Consider the following 21,905-nt stretch of genomic DNA (forward strand, 5'->3'; position numbering starts at 1 on the left):
AAATTATTTTAAGTTTTCTTCTTTGAATGACACTGATTTAAATACTTCCAGTTTGATGATGTGATTACAGTTTCATATGTATTGCTTACCCTGACCCCAGAAGTCCTTCAGGTTTCATGGAGTAAGGCATACATTTTGATGGAAACATAATGAAATGGTCACCAAGGATGTGGCCTTGGAACAAACTCTGAGGTAGTTTATTACTATTAGCAATTTCCATTCATGGCTGTCCGGTTCATATCCTATTACTCAAATTATCACAGTATGTCCTTAACCAGGAAATGTGACAATATGGAAGTTAGTGATAGGGCTTAGCAAATAAAGGTATTTCTAGACAAGCCTGGTAGGCTAAAATTGATCCTTGGAACCCAGGTGAATGTGAAAAAAGAGAATTAACTCCACACATATCCTGTGGTGTATGTGACTACACACACACACACACACACACACACACACACACACACACACACTATGTACCTACACTCACAAGTATATTAAATATTTTTTAAAGTGAAATGGGAAAATAGAAAAATCCAACTGACTATACTATTAGGAGAATAGTTTCAGAAAGCATATGGAAAGTCTCTTCTGTATTCACGTGTGCTGGTAAAAATTGGATTGCCATTTTAGTGTTCTAGTATTTCCTTTTAAACTGATAAAAAAGAAATAAAAATGTGTGTCTGTTAAATTTCCCCCTCCATCTCTCCATACAGCATGCTTCAACAAACACAGTTACTGTTTAATGATGTGTGTTTAACTGGTGTGTATAGGCTAAGAAAACCAAAAGTATTTTTCAGCTGATGCCTTAACTCCGTGCTATAAATATTAAAACACTAAAACACGCCTCAAAGTGTGTGGCTATGGGTTAGGCATGTAACCCCATCTGGAGTCCTTTAAGTCTCATTTCATCATCCCCTGTCACCGTTTTGACATCACAAATGGGGTGATTGCTCACTCACAGGTGCTACAATGCAGGAAGAGCCTCATGAAAATCAACACTGAATATAATAGGCACACAACACAGAATGTTACATCCACACGCTTAAATTCCTGGGGTGAGTTGCATTAATTGTCTCCACTGATAAATTTAGTTGCAGTAACTATCCTTGGTCCCTTCCTGCAGCTAAAAATGAACAAGAGAACCTCATATTTTCTTCTGGAATTGCTCATCACAGAATTGAATCTGTACTTAAAGATTCAAATTCGAGGAGACAGTTTTTTCACTCTGATTTGTTTCTTAAATCATGTGTTTGCTAAATCCTCATTTGCAATTTCTAGCTTGTAGCACTAATGGCAATGACTTGGAATTCTGCACGAAATCATCCACACAGCATGTAATTTACGATGCTCTGTTTATGTGAGCACTTCATCACCTTTCCTTTTCTGTTCTATATATTTCTAAATACTAAAGCGAGTTGAGAAAGAGTGTTTGTTCCTGTTCAATCAAACACTAAAGTTAATTATTAAAAGACTGATGTATTTAGTGAGTGGTTTTTAAAGTGAATGTAAGATGTGGTATCAAAAAAATATTCTCTGCAGGTACTCTCTTCCCAGTTTACTGCAAGGCTAGCATTAGCTGAGTACCACATACTCTTCAAAGCAAATCTGTGGTACAAACTGTGTGAATTCTTGTATTTTTATGAAGAAACTGAACACAAGAGAAATGGGCTAATGTACTCAATGTCTTGTACACATTATATACAAGCTTTTAAAAATATATATATGCTAGTGGTTTTTAAACTATGCCATATATAAAATGTATCTCAGCAGCTTACTCAAACTTAGCTTTCTTGGCACTATGCTCAGACATGCAGAGATTCAGGGTGGAGCTTTGCCTTTGTCTCACAACAATCTTACAGATGCTTACCATTCTAAATCCTATGCTCTGTGAGCCACTGAACTGTCCACACTGACTCCTACATGAGGAAAAGTGAAGATAGCTTGGCATGAGCTTGCAGGGCATTGGCGACACACACTTCCACAGAATTAAACGCCGTTCCGTTGTGGAATTGATATCAGCTTGCCAGCCCACATATTGTATCTAATACTAATTCTCAGCGTTCAATTCTGTACAGAAACTTGTTTCTGAGAACTGTACAGTCATGTGTCTCTGTGTTTAATTCTTGTTCTGGAAGCTACACCATTTTGATGTGGAGCAAAGCATTCTCTTTTCAAAGATTACAAAATTCAGCATGACAGTTGCCTTCCTGAGCAGGCGGGTGGCTTTAGTGGAATGATACTAATTAAGTGAGATGCTTGGTCAGCATTTTGTTCAGCTGAACTGCGAGGACCAGCGAAGTACCATGACATCATTTCACCTGCGAGGACCAGCAAAGTACTGTGACATCATTTCACCTGCACGTCATAACTACTTTACTTTGTATAACTATAATCGAGGGTGTTGAGTAAGGTACAGAAACTCAGGAGTTGCTTCATTGACTCTTATTTTCCTCCCTCTCTTAGGCCATTTTCACAGGGGAAAGGATGAGAAATTGTTTAAATGAATTAATAGGATATATGTATAGATTAGGGGCAACACAGGAAGGAGAAAAGACAGAGTGAGACTTCATGGTTTATATATGGACATGTGTCTTGTTTCATTCAATAAGAAGTTCAATTAATTTTTATAATAAAAGTATATAAAGTATATAAAGTATAATAAAAACATTTCCTGACAACTTCTCTCACTAATAGCTCCAGTGAAGTGATTAGAGGCCATTATACTCTCCTGAAATAGTCACTTCCTAGCAAGAAACCATTAAGCATTTTAAACTGTGGGACATGATTCTAGAGAATGAAAAATCTTAATTGTTAAAAATAATTATTATTCCTGAACTGATGGAATTAATTTTTCAACATGTTGGTGTATAAAGCTCTCTAAGAGCAATCTTTAACCAAGGTTCCATTCTCCTTGATCGTTAAAGCTTCCTATCTCTCTACACTTCACCTTTTCATTATAGATTTTAGTAGAACTTATTGGGTTTTAGGCCTTTCTCCTCGGTGCGAAGAAGCCAAATTCTGCCATGTCAGGAATCCTGTGCTTAGGCTGTGTGACCTTTGAGTTGCTGACCTTTACCTCATCAGGAGGTCCTGTGTTCTAGGCTATCCTTGGACTATTTGCCTTTGAAAGAAGTAGAGAAGTCTCAACTTGGAGCCACCCAGAGGATCTAGGAAGTTCTTACAAGGAAGTACTCAGAGAACTAGGAAGTTCTACAGAGAGCGATTTAGGCTATTGCATTCTTGCCTGGGGGCTAGGGTGAATGAGATTAAAATAAATCCTATTGACCTTGCTCTATATATGTTCCTGCTAGTCGGCAATAAAGTGAATCTTGATCAGAAATTTCCTGACTTGATTCGTTATTTCTTGCGTCTCTGTATCCTACTTTCAATCCCTACTCCTTCTTTCAGGTGAACCCTGATTCGATTTTTCCCGCAGGCTGGGACCCAGCAGTCCTCCAAATCAAACTTTGAACCAAATTAGTGTAGGGAAAAGATCACAAAATTATTTCTATGGGTGCTATTAAAACAGGATCTATTCTTTAGACTTGCCTCACAGTAATAACACCTGTTAACAATCAGAAAAAAAGTGTGTCCATGTTAAAACCACCACAAACACTATCTCTTTGATCCCTTGGTGATGCCTCCCCACCCCCGCCTAATGATTGATAAGTCGAAGAATGAAGTTTGCCCCCAAATTCCTCTAAAATGCAACTGATATTGTGTACATTAAAAAAAAAAAAAAAAAGTCTTCCAGGGGACTAGAGAGATGGTTTATAGTTAACCAAAACCCCTGTTCCTGCAGAAGACTAGAGCTCACCTTCTAAAACCCATGTCAGATGCCTGAAATCCTGAAAGGTACCTAAAACTCCAGCTTCAGGGGATCAGCCACTCTCTCCTCACCTCAAACACACACATGTGATTGCACACATTACACACACACACACACACACACACACACACACATACACACACACATACACACGACATACACACAAGCACATGCATATGTGCACTCACAATATATAAAATAGCAGAAATAAATATTTAATAGCAGGGCTATTATTAAGAGAATAGTCAACTATAACAGACAAAATTTGTAATAGCTTTGCAGTGGGACATAAGAGGGTCTTCTGGGATACTACTGTCTTAATTTTACCAGCAGGCTAGTAGCAGGGTAATTGTCGATTAAAGTTTATTTAACTGTTGGGTTGTGATTTCTATGTATATACAGGGTTATTGTCAATTAAAGCTCATTTAATTGTTGGATTGTGAGTTCTATGTGTTCACCTAAACTTTTAATACAGTATTGCTATTGTTGATCATGATCCAAATCTCAGGATTTTCTTCCATGTTCTCACACTCCCTGTTTGTGGAGCAGCCAGGAACAGAAGTAAATAAGAATATTTACTCCCTTCTTAAAGCCTTTGATTTTCGGTCAATGTTCAGAACAGCATTTGAAAGACAACATTTTTCCTTGAACAAAATATTTGTATTTCATGATCTGCATAAATACACATTTCAAGAGATTGTAAACTTACTCACGTTTTTATGGAGGTCCTTGGTTCCCATTCCTTTACACGAGCCCCAAATCATTCCTGGATAAAAATCAGTAAACTTAATTCAGAGGCATGATCCAGGATGAGACAAAACCCACCATCTTCTAGATTTATTTATGTTGTTACTATGCTCCAACTACAACTTTCAGCTTCTAAAGACTTTAGAATAATTTGTTTTCTCTAAACCAATTTGTATCATGTCAAAGTGAAATTGCAATTTTACAGCCACCTGGGGGAAGAAGTGATCCCCTTCCATAAATATAAAAGTAATCTGCATAAAATATGTACAAAGATAACCATGAAGACTTTAAAAGTGTTCCATGTGAAGGGGAGATGTGCAAGAACATTGATTGAATAAAGGAAGCCATTATAAAGTAACTTCATTAGGTATGTTCTGCTTGGTTAGTAAATTAATGTCAACACTGAGAATAACTTTATACGAATATTCATTTGGAGGTGTGGCCAGAACATGAGACAAGTATGTTTTCCCACTGAACCTCGATAGTTCCTATGAATAACATGGTATTTGGAGGGGCCAGTATATTGAATTCACAGATCCTGAGCTATCTTGCTTTATACTAGTCATCAAAGAGTATGTATATATTAATAAAAATAAATACTAGATGTATATCTTTCTTATATAAATTAGCTTCAAATGAAGGCAACAGACATTAAACAGATAATGAAGAAATAAGCACCTTCACATTGAAAAACTGGCAGCAGAGTATGGAAAATGGCACAGATGAGCAAACAAGAATGAGGAAAATAAGTTAATATTCTAAAATAAGTTTCATGAATACTTTAAAATAAAATAAGGTGCTTAAAATATTCGGATTTCCAATGAAAACCGTAACCATAAACATTTGACTTGGTAAAGAATACTCTGGCTTGTCTCTTTCTCTGATGCCATCTTCCCCCATTACCAGGAATGTCAGGTTGATGAAAGATTCCACGTTGCAATTTCTGTCTGATTACACAACCACCTTGAGTGATTCTAGCATCATTTAGCAACCACACTTTTCTGTAAGAGTCTCCAAAGTGAGTTTTAAATACTTCTACTGGCCTTGCAGACTCTGTTGTACATTTCTGGATCTGTCACATGGACAGTTTACACCCATACAAATGTGCTTTGTCACACAATAAAATACTGTCTGTATACACCAATTTTTTTTTTTTTTTTTTTACTAAATAGTCTTGCTCTTCTTCGAGTCCTTTCTTGCGTTTTTGTTTTGTTTTGTTTTGTTTTTTGTTTTGTTTTTTTGTTGTTGTTGTTTGTTTTCTGTTTGCGGAATCTCCCCAGTCCATCTTCATCCTGGTAGTGAAGAAAAGCCCTTGAGGGGAAATTTAAGTACATGAGCATATGGTGGGTTGCTGCCTCTAAGCCCAGAGGGCAGCACATCACCTCAGAAAGTGCTCACTTTCTATAACACTTATGGATAATATACTATTTAATTCCAACTCCTTAAGAGTAGTCGTACTAACTTGGATGGTTATGTCTCTTTAGTACAAATCAGCCATTCAGTTTATCAATATTTTGGTTTGTGGTAAGTGGATAGACGAGAGAGAGAGAGAGAGAGAGAGAGAGAGAGAGAGAGAGAGAGAGAGAGAGAGAGAGAGCGAATAGCAGAATTCCTGGCAATTTTAAGTGTGATTTGAAACAAATACTATGTGAATATCCCTTTGCAATAAAATGTGTTTTAATTATAAAAAAAATCAACACAGACTCCTTGAAGTAACAATTAAATCTTCAGTAAGGCTTGAATACCAAGCGTTTTTAAAGCAAGAAATGCATGACTGAAAAGAGAACCAAGGGCAGCCCACCAAGCTGCCGCAGGAGAGAAGGATGTCGTTCACAGAATTGTGGTGGCTCAGAACCATGTGGGAGTCATGCTGAAGGGCATCAAGAAGCAGTAGAAGTAGAAACGGAAGTGCAATGGCCTCGTGTACTGATGTGTGTGGGACACACTCCAGGGAGAAGTGCAATGGCATCGTGTACTAATGTGTGTGGGACACACTCCAGAGAGAAGCGATCCAGCACATAAGGTTACAAATAAAGGGCAGCAGAGAGATGCTAAAATAGAAAGAATGGTGAGTTTACTGTCCTCATGCCATCACCCTCCATACTAGGGGTGTTAGATTGTTGGACACTGCATTTTGACATTGTCATCTGCAGTGTGTTGTACTATCTTGGCACACAAGTAGCACATGAGCTACAGGTTTGTAGCCAGATGACATAGACTCTGCTAAAGTAGAGGACTGCTGTGTGCAGCTCCACTACAAGTACAAACTAACAAATCTCTGGCTTAGGGGACATTTGAGTCATATGAAGGAGCTCAGATTATTTACTCTTTCACTAGGTACATAATTTTCTGCTTTGTTTATAACAGAAATAATATCGTGGACATAATGATAAAAAAGAAGCTCTTCATTTTTATATATAGTGATGACTTAGGCTTCAAATTATCATTTTTCCTTACTCTTTCTTTTTTCGTAGTCTTTGCAGAGAAACCAGTTCAGCAAACTGCTTCCATATTCACTTCCACAATTCAATCAATATTTATTGAATAGCTGTTGTATGTTAAGGACTCTTCTGAGCTCTGGGAATATATATATATTCCCTATTTAAGAAAGTCTAGTTCAATTGATTCCAGTATGAAGATCATTGGCTATATGTGTCCCAAGGCATTGTAGGTGACAATATCAGAATGCCATGTCCAACAGCCTAATACCAGTGGTCTCGATGGTGAGAGCATGAGGACAATGAACTCTCCACTCTTTAAGGATCTGCACCCCCCCCCCACTCTCCTCTTTGGAGTTATCATTCTAATGAGAAAATGGGATGGCGTAAAATTATCAAGCTATATAACAGAGATTAGTATATAATTGGAGCGTGTTGCTCAATGGACAAATTAGTTCCTGAGTAAGGAAGAGGATCTGAGGTTGAATGCCCAGCATTCAAGCAAAGGCTGGGTATTGGTGTGCATCTGGATGTATAATTGAGGGAGTGTAACTGTGTGTGCATGTAGTGCAGTGTCTGTATATGAGGGCCAGAAGTTGACGTGAAGGGTCTTGTCCTATTGATCTCTCCCTTAATTTTGAAATAAGATCTCTCTTATTGAACCTTTGGTTTGAATCTCAGGTAGTCTGGCCAGCAAGACGCAAGGATCCTCTTGCCTCAATGTCACTGCACTACAGATGTACACCACCATATCCAGCTATTATGTGCATGCTGGGCATTCAACCTCAGATTATCTTGCTTATTCAGGAAGTAATCTGCCCAGTGAGCAAGCAGCTCCAGTGTGAATGTGTAATGTAAAGCACAGGAGGACGGCAAGTTCTACTGAAGAAGTGACATTTGGATGAAAGCTGATGGAGATAAATGAGATGGAGGATGGATTTTCCAAGTGCCAAGATTCCTGGAGAAATAAAGTTATAGAAATACAGAAGGAAAAGGCAGACAAGACAAAAGCAGCTTCCTAGGAGTTCCAGCTAGAAGGTTTAGGACCACTCTTGATGCTCAATGCTGTGTCACACATAGTGTAAATCTGAACTGTCCACCACAAGATCAGTGCGCTAAGGCACAGGCCTCAGTCATGATGTGTTGTAAAGTGGCCGTAGAAGCTGCAGGAACATAGTAAATATCACTGGAGATGGAAACATGTCCTCTCCTTTCTTCATGACTGCCCTTGTTGGGGCAGCATTGCTCACCAAACACTCTTGACATATGACATTGCATGACCACAAGCCCAAGACAACAGACTTACATGAGCTGGAACAAAACATAAGAACTGTGAGCCAAAATAAAACCTCTACTTACATTGATTAGCTCTCATTAAAATGAAAGAAAGAAGTAGAATGATCATAAGGCATGTGGCCCCCATCTCATTTCTCAAACCATATTCAGCGTTTCTTCTAACTAATTGCTATGACCACCGCCTTAAGGAATATTGCCTAGACTTGGAGTAAATTGACTACCCTGCTTCTTCAGTTTTCAGTGAAACACCATTGGCTGCATAGTGCTAGAAGCAGCTTTGGCTTCTCTCAGATTCACTTTCATATTCCCAATAATAACCCAGTGGGACCTGCAGGTCTCTTCTCAGGATTTGATTACGAGTTTTTACAGATGGGTTCAGTGTGGGCAGCTCTGACTGTTCTGGAACTCACTGTGCAGACCTGCTGGCTTCATGCATTCCCTGGGCTTTCCGCCTCCAGAGTGGTGCGGTTACAAGCCTCTGGCTCTAGCGACTCTCCCCCGGCCATTTTTTTTTTCCTTCATCTTGTTTCAGGTACTTATGGGGCTTTCTACAATCTCTTGGGACACAGAATGCAAGGTCGACCTTTGAGGATTTAGTTGTCTAGACAAGCTCAAGGAATCAACAATTTCAAGGGCAGTTAAATAACGAACTAGGACTAATTCTAAAGTGTGTATCATTAAAACAGAGGCACACAGGAAATTATTGCAATCCATACCTACTGCATGTGTGCATACGTGTGTGTGGGGGGGCTAGCTGCATGCATGCATTTATATGCCTATGGCATTTATACTTGTCAGTGAATGAGTGTGCAACATGGGCCCTTGAGAGCATTTGGGTTTGGGAAGAAGGCGAAGGTTTAGTTTGGGGTGTCTTACCTCTATTGTGCGTTCTCTCTCTCTCTCTCTCTCTCTCTCTCTCTCTCTCTCTCTCTCTCTCTCTCTCTCTCTCTCTCTCTCTCTCTCTCTCTCTCTCTCTCTCTCTCTTAAAGCATTCTCTCTCTCTAAACTTGAAGCACCTCAATTTGTCTATGTTGGCTAGTCAACGTGCTTCAGGGCTTGCCTGTCCTCAGCTCCTCAGTGGTGGAGTTAGAGAAGGGTGTCTCCTCATGTGTGCTACTGCGAGAGTGCCAGGACTCCGAAGGAAGTGCCTTATGCTTACACAGCAGGCACTTGACTGACTGAGTAATTGACCCAGACCTACTCACTTTAAATACATATGTGTATATTTAAATAGCAAACACCAATTTGAATTAGCTAATGATTAGTAAATAAATAAAATGAAGGAAGCATGGCAGTAGAGGAATGGAAAAAGCAGACTAGTTTTGTTTTGTTTTTAGTTTTTCCTAGTGATACTCTGCCTCCCAACTAGACTTATCCCCATTAGAATTATGAATATTTTCTTCCTTGTGAATAGGCTTAGTGTATTCCACAGTGTTATCAGCATCTCAAAAGTTCTTTAAATTGTAAGCTTGCCTTCCCCAGCCTGTGCTGTAGCATTGTGTTTGAGTACTTCATTTAAAGCTGTAGGCCTTCAAAAATATTACCTTAAGTGATTCAGCAGTGGAAATGGCCTTTAAATACTACGAGACTCATTCCTTTTAGAATATTGTAGGCTCAAGATTTTCTGAGTCTGACTTGAGTAAATGAATTTTCTAAGGTTTGCTATATTGCTTTTCAATGCTCCGATTATGGAAACAAATACATTAGAGTATTGCTGCAAAACTCCTTTGGACTTTCTCTTCAGGGCTCTATTTGTATGTTAAGAAATGAAATTTGGGAGACATTAGCATGACTATCATGGCTCAGTCACACAAGCTGCATATACTCCTCTTGCAAATGGCCACAGTAAGTACTATTTTTTCCATGCATTTTATGTCCCCAGGAAAGATTTAGAAAATTTCTAGGATCCTGATATTAGGCACCTGCTAAGGCAACACGGCCAAATGTCACTGTCTTAAATGTATCTAAATTTTTATAAGGATCCATGATTATTTCCTTGTGCAGCAAAATGAAAAAAGATAGTACAATAATTCAGCTTCAAAAAGAAGTTCAACTAATCAATCATTTTTCTTATTTTCATACCCCTATATACCATAGAATGGAACAAAATTTTACACACATGTCTAATCCCAGCCTAATTCTGCTGTGGACATAGACCTTGGACAGTATAAAAGTATCTTTATTCTTGAGTTTTTGTAATGCAATTGTATAGATATGATTGAAACATGGAACACATTCTTTTCCAAGCAATTAATTTTTTTTTTCTAGTCCATGTAGGCATAGTTTATTAGGCAATTAACTGTGGTAAGCTCAATTATAGAAAACATAATTCATCTGATTTAGAAACTTAACTGACAATGCAAGTGAACTTTGGCTAACCTTGTGGGGCAGAATTTGAAAGTAATAGGGAAACAAGAGCTTGATCTGCTTAGAGGATTCTAAACTGTAGCAGTGTTAGGATATAGGGATGGGATATGCAGTAGTAAGGTTTGAGGGGATTTAGCGGTGCTGAAATTAAGCTTTAAAAAAACAAATGGAAGCTATTCTTCTCCAAATGCAGCAGAACGTGCTTCTTTTAGGGAAAGAGTTTACTTTAAAAATTATTATATACTCAAGCCTGTGCTTGGTAGTTATTTTTGCTACTATGAAATCAAGAACAATGTGTGGCTCCTTAAATGCTCAACTACATTTTATTCAATATTTTTCATTAGAAAAAATACTTTATCTCAACATAGAAGAGTTAAGCTATACCCTAAAAGTATCGTTAAATTGATGACTTCATTGCCAGCCAAGGGGTCCTACAGAGCCTTCTATCATTGCAAGACTTTGCCAAAGCTATATAATTCTCCGTGACCTGATGATAAAAGCATAACTTATTTATGTCATTAAACACAGAGAAACCAAGCTGGTGCCCAACTGAAGCCTCATGCCTACTGTCTATCAGTAATGTTTCAGGGTGGTAATTTTCGTGTTATCTGACACAAAAAGTAATCATCAATATTGCCTAGATACAAACTCTCTTGTCTGTCACAAAGGGAAAATTCCATTATGAGGTATTTTGAGACCTGCTCTTGTCTCTTGATACAAGAACAACATTTTAGATGCAGTTAGGAATCTTGCTAGCTAATAAGGTAGTGTAGGTTCTCCATCAAACTGTATGACTTCAATTCTGCTAGGTAGTTGGCTAGGTTACCAGAATTTTTCTTGCTGTATTAATTTTATATTTTAAAAATCCTTTAAAATTCTTTTATAAGATTCACAGAAAATTATAGGTTCCAAAACAAAAGTGACAGAGTAAAATATAGCAAGTATCCAGATAGGGTTGAATAGTTATGAAGTAATTTTCTTCATTAATGACACATAAATTTTATAGTAGCACTCAATGTGTCAAATAAGCTCTAAGCAATACCAACTGTACAGAAGTAAGGAAGAGAATTACATGCCCATACCAATTGTTAATTTTCAGGCCATGTCTATGACCTAAAATATCTGCAACTATGATCAGAGTTTTAAAATGAAATGTCAAAGCTGGATATAAATGGAGGTAGTAAGTGGTGGGGAATATTCCGGGGATGGCAGAGAGATGACTAGCTGGGATGCTGTCCCCGCTGCCCCGTGGATAAAGCATCAGTCGCCATCATAAATGGAGAACTGCATTTTTTGGATTCGGCATGCGTGATACTGATGTTAACAGTTGAAATAGAACACTGACTGTGGAAAAAACAAGTAGAGATTTTTGGACTCAAGGGTAAAATCATTGTGAATATTAAACAAAATTTTTATTGCTGTTTATAATATTTCAATTCTACATTTTTTTTCAAAACTTGGGCTTCCTATTGGTTCTCTAAATCATTACTGTCTTCTATGAGACTCAAGCTTTCTTCCTCCATTGCATCCTTTTCTCCCTCCCTATGCTACGGTCTCTACCTAATTCCTTAAGCAGGGTTGTTCACTTCTAGGTGACACACAGTCAAGATGCCTCTGTATTGGCCTTAAAAGGCACACTCAGGAAAATCAAACTGGAGTAGCCAGCCAATCAGCTCATGGATATACAATTTATATATTCACATTATAGATGGACAATTCAATAAAAAAGTCAAGGGCAAGTTAATAAAAGAGTTCAACAGCATATTACCAAGATGAGGGAAAGAGTGTTCACATGTCTAAACAGACAGTTAAGGTGACTCGCAGAGATTCCCACACCTATGCACTATGGAGTCCCTGAATTGTTTTCCCCCTTTCTAACTGCTAGCAACCTTGCTTAAAATCTATATTAAAACATCTTTCAATAATTCCAAGTTCTACCTGATATGAAAGTTAAATTTCATAGGTAAGTGTAAAGTGGACAGAGAAGTGTGCCATGGAAACCAAATTTAACCAAACTGTCCACAAATATGGTCCTCAACCATTATTTTGGGTTTCAATATATTGCTGGCATACAAAGGAACTAATTAAAGGCACACAAAATAGACTTCCTCAACACAAAATTTTATAATAATTTGAAACTTTTCTTGAATTCAGTAATTCTAGTTTGAAAGATAAAATGATATAAAGATAAGTATGTGACCAGTACTCTTGTACATTATTTATAAGTTAAGTAACATAAAAATAATGTCTGGAGAGCATAGTTTTTAAAACCAGTAAATAATTTTACTTTTTAGAAACTGATATAGTAATAGGGTCCTCTTTTACCAAAGCCCAGCACTGTAGGCTCTTTAACACTCTCCATAGTTACTTACTCGGTCTTCATATCACAGGACACTAATGTCTATAAATGTGGCCTCTGTTGTTCTTAATTTTCTATTAAATATAGACTTAACCAAGAAAATAATAAATACAACAGCTGCTGACTGAAGATAAATCAATTGTGAGAACCAATATACATAGATATATTCTCTGCTTACCTAGACATATAGCAATGCAAACAAATGCTATGTTAGCTGGGTATTGCAGAAAGTAATAGGCCATAGTTAGTGCTTTGGACATCTCTCAAAAGCATGTACGCCAGGATCTGTCTCTAGCTTGTGACATTACTGGAGGATGGATGGTAGAGGTTTTTAAAAGTGGTTCCAATGGGAAACAGGATAATACAGGAATTACTGTGAAGGGAGTGTTAGGAATGCAGGCACCATGAAATAATCAGATCACCTGTACCATGCAGTCCCATTGTGATGGCTGTGCCACCACAGTTCCATGCAAAAGACCAAATAACCATGAAATGAAACTCATAAAACTGAGTCAAAATAAGTCTTTCCTCCTTAAAAGCTGATTTATTTCAGACGTTTTGTCACAGGGCTGGCATAGACTGAAGCCAGTAAAAACTCACTTTTTTTTCTGTTGTTTTTGGAAACATGGTCGTACCATGTTGCTCAGGCTGGCCTTCATCTGACCTTTCTCAGACTCTGAAATTCTGAGATGAGGAGTGTGTCCCTCCCTCCATGCATGGATAAGTAATAAAATGGTAAAGTTAATAGTATAACTGTGAAACAAGTATTACGGTTTGTTGAGCATTGTACATTATTATTTTCCTTAAGCAAATACTCTTTTAATTGTATGTTTCTATAGAATCTTTCCTCATGGGCATGTTTGTGAGGAAGTTTCTCAGTTGTGTCAACTGAGGTGAGAAAATATTCCCTGAATGGTAGTCTTCCACGCGGTCTGGGTACAGACTGAAAGGGAGCAAGAGGACAAGTGGAACCCCAGCACTTAGCTCATCACTCTCTGCTTACACCCGCAGCTGCAATCAGCTACCTCAAGTTCCTGCTGACATGGTTTCCCTGTGCTGAGGAATGACACACTCCATCTGCCAGCCGGAAATGAACCTCCCCCTTCCCAAGTTACCCTTGTTGGGCATTTTGTTTACGACGAGGAGAATATAGCTAGCAGCAGTGACTGGGTTTGAATTCCTACATAAGGGTCTCTGCTACTTACGAAAAGGTGCAAATGTTTGGTCTTTGACTACTTCCAAAGCTCATCCAGTTAGGTCAACATCACCCAGAAAAGTCTCCCATGGTTTCAGTTTATAGGTAAATGATTAGAGAAATTCATGACTTCTGAGTTCTCTCATCTTCACCTCTCCAAAGAATATATCCTATCACTGTTATCCTATCCCAGGGCAGAGCCCTGATACATTAGAAGCTGCATATACTTACAGGTTATCATGGCAACACCAGTAAAATCTCACTGCAACCATCTCCAGACTCTTCTAACTGCAATCAACAACACTGAGGCTGAAATTTAAAGTGTAACCCAACTGCACAATAAGCGAAACAATACGAAGCATAAACTATTTTATGCCTCGTTCAAAACTCCAGATGCCTCATCTCTCCGCGTTTTTCCGCCCCTCACCTTTCTAAGAGAACTGTTGGTGCCTCCTTGATGCTTTCTGATATAGATCCTGAACACTCTGACATATGGAGTTGTGCTATGTTCTGAATACATTAGAAAACAATTTTAGGAATCTAAGCACAGTCTGTGCAATTGATTTCTCCTTTTTTTTTTTTTTTTTTTTTTTTTACAGGCTCTGAAGACAAATTTGAAAGACACAAAACAACCATGAGATAATGAAGATCTCTGTGAAAGCAAAAAGTCATAAACAAAACCTCACCAGTATGTCAATCATTTTGTCAGAGCACACATCTACTAGGGGGATAAGGCAGACTGATTTGCACATTACCACTCTGATGGTGCACAGAGTGCTCAGCCATAAACAATCCTTTCTGCTTCTCCTGTTGTCTGCACTCACAAACCAGGAAAACATCAATTAGCAAAAGGAAGTGACTTTACTGTATGATTAAATGTTTCTAATTTTGCAAATCCTGACATCACACCTGTAGTCAGTTGACAATCTCAGTGACAAATGGACAAGTTTGGAGCCACCCTTGCGGGATGCATGCCAACACGAACAGTCACTTATGGGAAGAAGTTTGGAGATGTTTCCCAATCAGAGAAGGCATCTGTGTGACTGATCCTAGACTGCTGAAAACAGAAACAAAAAATACAAAATGTTTCCATTTAATAATATACTGTTTTGATGTACATAGTTTTCTCTCAATAAAATTTGCTGATATTTTTAAAATATATTCTTTTCTCATGTGCTATATCTTGATTATAATTTTTCCTTTCCTCTACCTCTCCCACTTTTTCCTCACATCCTTTTTTTTCCTGATCAAATCCTTTTCTATTGAAATAGACCAGAGTTCTAAGAGATAACACTAAAGCATGACAGAAAAATATATAATAAGATGAAATAAAAAATTTCATATAGAAGTTGGACATGGCAACCCAACAGGAGGAAGAGTCTCAAGATCAGAAAGAAGAGTCAGAAATATACTTGTTCTCATAGTCAGGAGTCCCATAAAAATACTAAGCAGATAGCTATTATATAACAGAATAGTTGGTGAAAATCCAGGAAGGCCTTGTGCTTGCTGTCTCAGTCTCTGTGAGCTCATATGCTTCAGTCCCCCTGTTCCCCTCCCCACCCCCTCTCTCACCCACCCCCTCTCTCTGTCTATTTCAGATGTCTATTTTATTTTCCCTTCTGAGTGATATTTAAGTGGCCTTCTCTGAGCCCTCCTTGTTACTTAGCTTCTTCGGGTGTGTGGCTTATAGCATGGCTATCCTGTACTTCACGGCTCATATCCACATGTAAGTGAGCACCTGCCATGTGTGTCTTTCTGAGTCTGGGTTACCTCACTCAGGACGATCTTCCCGAGTTCCAGACGTTTGCTTACATTTCATGACGTCATTGTTTTTAATGTATGAGTAGTAACCCAACGTGTAAATGGGCTACATTTTCTTTCCCTATTCTTCAGTCGAGGGGCATCTAGCTTGCTTCTCGTTTCTGGTTATTATCAATAAAGCTGCTATGAACATAGTTGAAAAAGTGTCGTTGTGGTGTGGCAAACCACCTTTTTGTTATATGCTCAAGACCTCAACACAAAACAGGATACACCTGAAGAGTTAATATATTTTTAGGTCTACATAGATGTTCTAAGTTGATAATGACACTATGTGATGGAGATTGATTTACATTCAGAAATTTAGATGCACCAAGATAGGAAAGATGTGTTCTTCAAGGCTGTCAAACACAAACAGCCAAAACACTAAGAATGTAACATTTATACAATTCCTGATTGTGTCATGGTTCTTCTTGCCATAGGTAATCTATTGTATATATGTGTACTAATATAAATGTATATGTACAAAAATAAAATAAATTTTTAAAAATCTAAAAAAAAAAAAACCCCAAATACCTTAAATCTAGTGGAAGAGAAAGTGGGCAATAGTTTTGAACACATTGGTATAGGAGACATCTTCCTGAACTGAACACCAGCAGCTCAGGCTCTAAGATCAACAATTAATAAATGGGACTCATGAAGCTGAAATGCTTCTGTAGGGCAAAAAACACTGTCAATAGGACAAAACAAAAAATAGGCAGCCAACAGAATATGAAGAAATCTTCAGTAACTCTACATCTAACACAGTGCTAATATCCAAAATGTATAGAGAACTCAAGAAATTAAACATGAACAAACCAAATAAGCCAATTAAAAAAAAAATGGGATACTAAGCTACACAAAGAATTCTCAACAGAGGAATCTCTTATGGCTGAGAAGTACTTAAAGTGCTCACAGCACATGCTAGCCAGGATGTGGAGCAAGGGGATCAAACCTCAATTGCTGTGGGAGTGCAAACTTGAACAACCACTTTGGAACTCAATCTGGCAGTTTCTCAGAAAGTTGGGAATAGTTGTATCTCAAGACCCAGCATGCTGTTTCTATTATTATTATTATTATTATTATTATTATTATTATTATTAGTAGTAGTAGTAGTAGTAGTAATTGTTATTATTATTAATTATCATCATAATTATCCTCATCACCACCATTATTTATTATTATTAATTAATACTATAGCTCTGTGGTATAACTCAAAACCAGGGATGGTGATTTTATTCTTTTATTCCTCAGGTTTGTTTTAGCTAGTCTGGCTTTTTCCAGAAGAAGTAAAGAAGGTTTGAAATGTGAAAATCAGTAAACATAATCCACCCTATAAGTAAATCAAAGAAAAAACACATAACAACCTTGGTAGATGCAGAAAAAGTCTTTGACAAAACTTAACACCTATTTATGACAAGATTCCTGGGGAAGTTGGAAATACAAGGGATATACTTACTTACACACAAAAAAAGACAATGTACAGCAATCCTTAGCTAACATCAAATTAAATGGAGAGAAATTCAAGGTAATTGCACTAAAATCAGGAACAAGTGAAGTCTGTCTAATCTCCCCATATCTTTTCCATACAGTACTTGAAATTTTAGTTAGAGCAAACAGACAACTGAATGAGATAAAGGAGATACAAATTGAAAAGGAAGAAGTCAAAATTTTGTTATTTGAAGATGAAGTGATAGAAGATGCTCCAGCACACAACAAGAAAATTTGCTCAGCCATGTTCATAGCAGCCTTATTCATAATCGCCAGAACATGGAAACAGCCTAAGTGTCCCTCAGTAGAAGAGTGGATAAAGAAACTGTGGTACATTTACACTATGGAATACTACTCAGCTATTAAAAACAAGGAATTCCAGAAATTTGTGGACAAATGGATTGAACTAGAAATGATCATAATGAGTGAGCTAACCCAGAAGCAGAAAGACTCAAATGGTATTTACTCACTTATAACTGGACACTAGCCCAAGGGGCAGGTCCCATGAAAGTCTGCACCTACCAGGAAAGTAGGATAGAGGTGAGAACATCCTATTGAGACTCTAGGTGAGAAAAATATAGGGGATAGGGAAGTAGGTGGATCCTGAGGGTCCTAGAAACCTACAAGAGGAACATTATGATGGGCAGATCTGGGCCCAGGGGTTCTGCTCGATCTAAGGCACCAACCAAGGACAATACATGCAGTCATCATCAAACCCCTACCCAGATATAGCCAAGGGACAGAACATTCTCCACAGTTAAGTGGAGACTGGGGACTGACTTTCACAGGATCTCTGGTGCCCCATATTTGGCCATGTCCCTTTGTTGGGGAGGCCCAATGGCACTCGGAGGAAGGATAGCGAACTACCAAGAAGAGACTTGATACCCTAGCACCATATTCAGGGGGAGGAGGTCCCCCTCGGTCACAGTCATAGGGAAGGGGGATTGGGGTGAAAGTGGGAGGGAGGGAGGAATGGGAGGATGCATGGGATGGGATAGAAAATGAGATGTAATATGAATTATTTTATTTTTCAATAAAAATGTGTTAAAAAAATAAAATGTCAAAACCAAAAAAAAAAAAAAGTATGCATAAATGAAACTAAAAAATCCATCAGGGAAAACCTACATCTGATAAACACCTTTCAGTGAAATCGCTGGATACAAGATTAACAGAACAAAAACAAAAAACAAAACAAAACAACAAAAACAAAAACAGTAGCAAATGAAAGACTTGTATGATAAAATTTTAAGTCTTTGAGGAAAGAACTGAAGAAGATAAAACAAGATGCAGAGCTCTCCCATGCTCATAGATCAGTAGAATTAACATAGTAAAAATGGCATCTTACCAAAAGTGATCTACAAATTCAATGCAATACCCATCAAAACCCTAACATCATTTTAAGAGCTTAAAACGACAACTCCTAACTTCATATGCTGCCATTTTATTAATTATTCTATTTTTCATATTATAATATAATTATATTTCCCCACTTCCTTTCCTTTCTCCAAACTCTCTCACATACCCTTTCTTGCTCTTTCAAATCCCTAGTCTCTTTTTTATTCATTGTCATTATATATATGTACAAACACAGACACACACACACATATACACACACACACACACATATACACACATTTATATTTCTAAAATTTATACAAGATATCTGAAAGTAACTTAAATATACATAGTGATGTCTGAAAACGTCATATTGTTCACTTACACATGATCCATATGAAAAAGAATGAAATTATGAGTATTTATTTACCTGACAGGATCTCAGATTAACTAAACCAGAGTCAGCCTCCTGCACACTGCTCAGGGGTCACCTTATTTTCATGAATCCCCAGGCATGCCTGTGTGAAAACCTCTAGATTAGGTTAAGTAAATTAGAACATTCCACTCAACTGTGGGATATACTATTCCATGCGATGGAGTCTTGTAAACAAAGTAAGAAAACTCATAGGGCATGATATCCCAGCTATGACACAGTTGGACCAGCTCCTTCAAGCACCTGTTGCCATGACGACGTACCCTCCAATGGTGAGCCACAGTGAAGCTTCTTTCTTCCTTAAGTTGTGTTTGTAAACTGTTTCACCACAGCAAACAGAAAAGAAGCTAACACAAAAACCAAAAGACATTTCTCAAACATAAGTATTTATAATTGACTGACCAATTCAGGTCAGTGAGGAGTAAAAAAGTACATATGTAGACCCATCCATTAATTTGTTTAACAATTAACACATTCTGCCTAACATTGGGGGCTAAATATAGTATAGTATCATACTTGAAAACATTATATACATTTATTTTAATCATAATTTTAAAATATACTTCATTCTAGTTATTAAAATAAAGAAACTTAACTGTATATTTTTTCAGAGAATTTTATTTTTTTTATTAAATATTTTCACATATACATTTATATTACTACGCACACACACACACACACACACACACATATGCAATCAACTACCTACAGCAAGAAGAACCATGAAACAATCAGGAATTATATATATATATATATATATATATATATATATATATATATATATATATATATATGTTACATTCATAGTGTTTTGGCTATTTGCATTTGACAGCCTTTAAGAAAACATCTGTCCTAACTTGATGCACCTAAAATTCTGAATATAAATCAATCATATCTCATCATTATCAACTTAAAACATCTATCTAGACCTAAAAACATCTTAACCCCTAAACAACTAAGCTTAATTGTGAAACTAAATTATCTGGTCTTTAACTCCATCAGAGACTTGAGAAGAAATAAAATTAATTACTGACTATACAGGGAGTGCAGGTTGGCAGCTTCCCTCATGAGAAGATGACAGAGACGGTTTGCTGACTGAACAGTATATCTTGAAAATAATGAATAATTAGGTTTCTTTGAAAAATCCAAGCTAATGTGAAGTAACCATGCTCTGTGTGTCAGGATTCATTAACTTCTTTGATAATAGCAAAGCAAATATCTGGGGAATTTCCCATGTTTGTTCCAAATTCAAGAAATCATAGGCCATATAAAAGTCACAAGCAGAGTATTATATATAAAATCAATTTGAATATTAAGCATTTAATACATTTTAAACTTCATATATGCATGTATGTGTGAATATGTGTATGTGTGTGTGTGTTTTCTAGTTTTCAAATAGCATTTATGCTTAACTAGGCTACTTCTGATTTTATCCTATAAAAACAATTAATATTATTATAGGATGAAATACTACAGCTGGAGTGATGATTTTTGTCAATCAGATCCTATTAGCCATATATTTCTTTGTTTAATTATACAAGTATTTTATTTGTGGAAAAATAACTGTTTTCACACACTCTATAAAACAATATCTTTTAATTTAGAAGCCAAACTTTTATTTTAGTGCTTTTTTATTTACATGCAAGGTAAACCATAGGTCTCCAAGGTCTCCAAGTCCTGTTCACCTCACAGAACACAGGGTTTTTTGTTGTTGTTGTTGTTGTTGTTTTGATTTGATTTGTTTTGTTTTGTTTTGCATTTGCTATATTTGGCATTTATTTTCTTGTAGGAGATCAATTTTTTTAGCTAATTCCCCAACCTTGAATCCACACAAAAGTTCAAAATGACGTTCACACTAGTGGACTGGAGAAAGGGCCTTTTGTCATTATTCTCGGTTAAACTCCCTTTAAAGAAAGACTGACAACCTAAATCATAATTGCCTTATGAATTTATTGAGTGTGTAAGCCCATGAGTACTGTATTTGCTCTTGTGGTAATGAGTACATGTTTACTTTACTTTTGAGATGAGAATTACAAACGTCTCTCTTCCCTTTCCTCTCTCTGTGTAAAAGCCTTAAGTTTCTATTAGGACCAAGGTCAAGGGCTCAAACATCACAAACTCAAGTATGAATCAATTTCCAGTTACAAGATGTTCTAGAGTAAGTTACTCTCAATTATGAACCAATGGTCCACATGGCATCCATTTCCAAGTACAAGAGACAGGCGTGGGACACTTAATCCCAATCCCAAAAGGGAAAGTGGGAACTGTAAAGGGAAAGAGGTCCCTAGTTTGTCTGTGGCCTAACAGAAAACAATATTAATCATCAATGCATTCTTTTTTTTTTTTTTTTTTTTTTTTGCTTCATGCCTTACCTCTTGGCACCCTTGGAAAGAAGTCCCACCCTATGGGTACATGGGGTGGTGGTGTCTATTGCTTTGTCAAGTAACTAAACCTCCAGGCAGCTTCCTCACCAATCATTGCACTGGGTACTTTCTTACAGTGAGGCATTCATGGGATTCAGGTGTGCATCTGCGAGTTTCCTGGCATTGGGATATAATCAACTATCTCTATAGGGCTTACATTCCAGGTGGCAAGCAGAACTTTACCAGGGTTATTCC

Source organism: Acomys russatus, chromosome 27, assembly GCF_903995435.1.
Source record: "Acomys russatus chromosome 27, mAcoRus1.1, whole genome shotgun sequence".
Classification (NCBI taxonomy): Eukaryota; Metazoa; Chordata; class Mammalia; order Rodentia; family Muridae; genus Acomys; species Acomys russatus.